Below are 6,134 nucleotides of genomic sequence, written 5' to 3' on the forward strand. Positions count from 1 at the left end.
TTGAATTCGGGTTGGCGTAAATATTCCAATGAAAAAAGCAAGAGAGCCTGGATAGTTTGATATATTCTGTTACGTACATCTTGAATATTTCCATAATCTTTGGGTCGAATGTTTTAAAGTCATCAGAAACTATGCACGTTATTCCTTTTAAAATAACGCCTCTAATGCTTAGAAATTGTTCGAATTCGAGCAACAGGGACACTAGTAAGGATTTAATAAGCGATATATTGATCTGCATCGAAATCGGTATTTAATCCGATAATACCTCATATTATGTTGAATACATCGCCGATACAGTAAGTTATTAACACTTAATAAAACGCATATTGAACACTGATCCAATTTAGGCATGTGGGGAAGGTAGGTCAAGGTTTATGAGTGTATTCGTGACTACATTGTGTTTTGAAGTAAGGTTGCATTAAGAAGGTAAAGTGTAAGTTATAGGTAGGTGATCGGTTGTTTATTTGTGTTGCACCATATTATTTTTTCTTTTGGAATAGTTGGTTAAACGGGGAAACGATTTGGATTTGACCATAGCAAAACTCTAACATATAATTGATGAAATGTGAAAAGTTGTATGTCATTAAATACTATTCTGTAATATTAATAATTGTTCGGAAAATCCTCATTTTAATGGCTCGGCTGAATATGGAATCTGCATTTTTTGAAACAGTAATTTGGTAACAATTCAGTAATTTAAAATGTTGATAACAGTACCCTATCCCATATAAATACTTTTATTTGATTGCCAAGCCACGGACTATACATACGTCCAGTTACAACCATAATAATAAGTAAACGAGCTGTTGGCCCGTCCTAAGTCCGGGAATCGAGTAGTCAATTAAAACTGAATATGATTCAGAACAGCTAGTTCACAACTTGGTGGCCGATTCACACACACACACACACACACCCTGGCTTTGAGTACAGTAGCTACATACCACCTTCCACTGCATACTATCACTTACCATACCTTATTTTTACCTTGACCACTGAAACCTCTAAAATGATCCTGGCCTCCCGTTCTCTTCCATCTTATGCCATTTCTAAGAAAGATACCAGTCTGAGGATGTCTTTCATTACTTGGTCTTCCAAGTAGTCGTCTACCTTGTAGTACTTTTATACCTTGAATACACTTTTATAAGTTGAAGTATCTTATCTTCGCCATGCAAAGCCTGCCCAGCCCATCTGAGATCCGAGCCTTTTGGTCTACTTTTGGAATATACCCCTTTATAAAGTTTCTGAATCATACAGTACTACTGTACTGGGATAGTTATGATATGGTATGAATAGATTTTGGTTTCCACTGACATCCCGCAGCTTACTGGTCAGTTTTCTGGAGACCTACTACGCCAGTTGACATTTTCATTACGAATACAATGTGTACTGTATGCATACTACTACTACTACTTATGAATACTGTATGTATGTATACTTATATTCAAACATTTAGAAAAAGATGTATCAACACGTAAACCACTTATATTTTAAAGTATTAAGCATTTAGGCGGATTGCATTTATGACAAAACTTGATTATACGATTAAATGTTTAGTTCATAACTAAACAATCCCCTGATAACATAGATCTTTTACGGTAGCAAAGAAATTACATTCTAAAGTGAAATAGTGTGTAGGCGAACTCAGACGATCCAATATTTTTGTATACAAATAACTTGTAACATAAACATTTCAATGACAGTTAGAAACCAGCTGTTAGTTAAACCACCATTAAAACGACTTAAAACTCGCCCGTCGGCTGCTAGATTTTTTGAAAATTTATACTTAATTTCTAAAAAACTGAAACCCTAATCTAAAATTGTGGCTTCGACATTCCCTAGTTCTCAAAATGATCTTTCGTTCAACACAAAAAAATCATGAAAATCCGTCAAGTGGTTGATTCAGAATCGTGAAATAAAGAAACCCTGTCACGTTTTTAATATATAGGATAATTAATTACATAGGCTTATAGAAGTCCACTTTTAACCACGGTATGGATAAATGTCTAGGATAATTGTATAGCCTATTGAATAATTGTTTGTAGTTTATCAGAAATGTATTTTATTTATTCTTGCTGTCGTTCATTATTAGGAATATAACTTGCATAATATTTAATTAATTCATTCACTGTACTACAATTTATTCAGTTCTAAAGCCAAACAGCCGGGAGATGGACCGGCCAACGCTTAGTCGCTTACTACAGTATGATCCATTCGCCAATCGTGGGAGTACAGCTGTTTTAAAATAAAATTAAAATAAGCTCAAATTCAATAAAAATTATATAATATCTAATATAATTAAAATTAATTTTTGGTTCTAATATTCTAGATTATCGACAGCTACAGAACTCTACCATAGTGTCTTATCAAGACCATTCTAGCCTAATTCGAAAGGGCTTTTCCCAACTTTAATAGCGTAGTCAAGTAATCAAGTAATCAGCATAATCAATTAGTCACGCGACATGTTAAATACCACTTCCTTAACCGTCTCAAAAATAGTATTGTTAACAAAATTCAAATAAACAGCAATCTGACACATACTTTCATCCAGACCGCCTACTAGCTCCGAACAAGCCTCTCACACGAAGTATACGACAACGCGCAACATAACGCTACGATTTTATTACGAAGGTTAGCTACGTTTATTTCCCGTTATAACTTACGCATACTCATCTGCCACTTATTTTACCAGCTCCAAATTAGATTTTCAATATCTAAATTTTAGTAACTTAGTTTTGCCGACTCGTATAAATCCCCACCAGTTCCTACCTGCCAGTGAATAGCGGTTGATATATTTCGGTTTGTTTGGATCAATTAGCTACGAAAGTACATTTGTTCCGTTCGCTTAACGAATAAGTGTTGCGTACATTTATTTGAGTTAATTCGTTGTTTAAATACCCCGAGACTCGTCATCTGAGTTCTAAACCCCGTTTTTTTTTGTTTTTTCTTGGCGGGTGAAAGAACCAAGTCTTGGGAGTAGGTTGATTCGAACAATCAGCTACGAATATTAATATAAAATTTGTTTTAAACCGTATCGTGATAAATTCTCCGTTCGATTATATTAAGTAAACCCCGACAGCTCTGTAGGGATTTTATTCAAGATTTTGTTTATTCGATCGTGGAATTTTTATTAATTTTTACTAGAGCTTTTAGCATCTTGTGCTTGTATGAAACACTTGCATTAGCGAAATGCATTTGTTTTAGTGTTTACCGTCCACTAAAAACCAGTTTGCTGACCACTTAGACCAGTAAAATTAGCTAAAACATTTGCCGTGCCTTTAAATCATTCTCGAAAACCTGGAAATTGTTTTAAAGTGTTTATTTTATATGTAAGTAAAAGGAATTAAAATTTATCCCACAGGGGGATGCCTCAAATCAAAGAAATAAAATAAGCCAACTTAGGCCTATATTACTTAACATAGGTTATCAGTAAGGCAGCAGTTATTTTTTCAATTCTCGGTGCAAATAGAGATACTTAAAATTAGTTTCTCCAAAAATCAACATATTACTCCAACTGTAAATTAAACGTTTGGTAATTGGTAAGGCTCGAACCCGTGAACTTCTGGCTCATACACAGCCAACTACTAGGATGAAACATAAATTCAGACCACCCATCATCCCAAGAGTACATAACACCTACGAAATGTAAATTTAACATCCAACATTTGGTGGCCTTTACAAAGACCATTTTTTATGCTCAACGGTAAAGTTCCACTTAAGCCTTCTTTCAGTTGTTTTTAACATTGGATACATGAATTATCATTTTTGTTTTGCATTTGTTATGGACTACAGCAAGTAGATATGTATAAAATAAAATAAAAATATATAATGTTTTGTTTGTGATTGATGGGAATCGAACCCGCAAACCTCTGAGATCAAGGACTCACACTACTACCACTACGATACGATACGATACCATACCAAAAATCAACATATTACATCAACAGTAAATTAAGCGTTTTGGTGATTGGTAAGGATCGAACCCGTGAACCTCTAGTTCATACATAGCTTCATAAACTACCAACCGCTAGAAACAAACATCATTTAGATTACCTCTCATCCCAAGAGTACAAAACACCTACGAAATGTAAATTTAACATTTAACATTGGTGGCCTTTACAAAGGCCATTTTTTATACTCAACTGTAAAGTTCCAATTAAGCCTTCTTTTAACTGTTTTTAACATTCGATACATGAATTATCATTTGTTTTGCATTTGTTATGAACTACAGCAAGTAGATATGTATAAAATAAAATAAAAATATAACGTTTTTTTATGATTGGTAGGGATCGAACCCGCAAACCTCTTAGATCAAGGACTCACGCTACTCCCACTACGATACAAGGAGGGAGAGAGCTTCTTTGAATAAATATTGTCTCCGTCATTGTATTTCCAGATCTCCGGTATTAAACAACTACCGCTTACAGAGCAGCATTAACCTACAGAATTAAAAGTAATACTAAACTGTGATCAAGAATGTTTAGAGTTGGAAATATTTTTTCATACAGTGCTACATTACCGACTTAGATAGTTCAAATTCAAAGTAGCGTACTGCTTTTCCCACACCGCCCGCAGGTGTGTGTGTGTGTGTGTGTGTGTGTGTGTGTGTGTGTGTCCACCAACGGAACGATTAATGCGGGTTCAAGTTTTTTGCATTCAACAGTAGTGTACTGCTCTACTGAATACAACCTTTTTGTACATCATACAGGCAGGTGGACAGTTATACTCTGTACGGCACGTAGCAGATAAGCTAATGGGGGTAATTTCAACTGGGAAATTGTTTAAAAGTACCAAATTTTATATATGAACACCAAACGGTTGGGACTTCATAATATCGTAGTAAAAGTCATACATTCGTACTTTGCTCAAATCTAATATGGACATACCAATATAGATTGGTTTGTTTAAAATCAGGGGGAAAGAGGTTCACACAGGTCTAGACCAAATAACCCTGTGCTATGGAGACCCCCCTTATGCAAATTACTTCAAGCTTAGTCTGTCAAAAGCGAGTGTTCTTCTTCCATCTCGACGAATTCTTCTTGTGGAATTTTTGAGTGTCCCCATGGTAAGGAACTTATCCCATTGGATAAGATGTATCTTTTATCATCATGAGTTGATAATGCAATCTTATTAAGCTCAATGGTTTGTTTAACATCACTGTGGTTTTACTCATATGAATGCCTACTAAGTTTTCATTGTAAATGGTTCGGTCGATGCAGCTATTTCCATTGTCAAAGTCCTAATGCCATCATTACAACTGTAGGCTAGCTTCCTTTTTTTATTTTGCATTCAACAGTAGTGTACTGCTCTACCGACTTGTTGCACAGTCAGTGAGCTCAGGTTTTCTTTCTGATTATCACACAGACTGAATACAACCGTTTGTACATCATACAGACAGATGGTCAAGTACTTCTCTGTACGGTACGTAGACTAGACACGTCAGTTAAGGGGGATAGTTTGAATTTGGACATTGTTTAAAAGTACCAAATTTTAGATATAAACAACCATTAACACCAACGGTGGATGAATCAAATAAACTCGATGTAGAGTAGATTGCTTTGTTGAATAGAAGTTTCGTCTTACTCACATGTACAGCTGCCAGTTGTTCTGTAAAAAAAAAGAAAAGATGACCTTCCCAAGATCTCATTGTACACTGTTCGATCTATAAAGTTTGGTTTGGCAATCAATTTTTCAGCTATTTCCAATCTTACACTCGAGTCTCTATTTCTGACTTATTCCATTTACACTCGAGTTTAGTCAAACTTAACCTCGTTCTCCATCTTTTAATTCTCAGCTGTTTTGTAATGCCATCATTACAAACGAATCTTTTGTCGTCATGAGCTGACAACGAAATCTTGTTGACTTCCACACTGTACAACTTACTCTCATTCCTTCTGTTTTCTACAAATAAAGAATAAACAAAAGAAAGAAGCTATCCTACACTATAAGTGTAAAGTAGTTTCCCATTCTTTTAAACACACACAAATTACCTCAACAACCTACGTCACTACCCACATACGTCACAAGTGACGTATCACCGGAAACACCCGCATAAAACCCAACTGCAGTTTTGACTTATAATCCCAATCCTACGTCATACCACATACGTCACCCTCTCATGACGTATTCCATCACCT

This window comes from Macrosteles quadrilineatus, unplaced genomic scaffold (genome assembly GCF_028750875.1).
Source record: "Macrosteles quadrilineatus isolate MER2022 unplaced genomic scaffold, UCM_ALF_1.0 Scaffold_8__2_contigs__length_117827958, whole genome shotgun sequence".
In the NCBI taxonomy this organism is placed as follows: Eukaryota; Metazoa; Arthropoda; class Insecta; order Hemiptera; family Cicadellidae; genus Macrosteles; species Macrosteles quadrilineatus.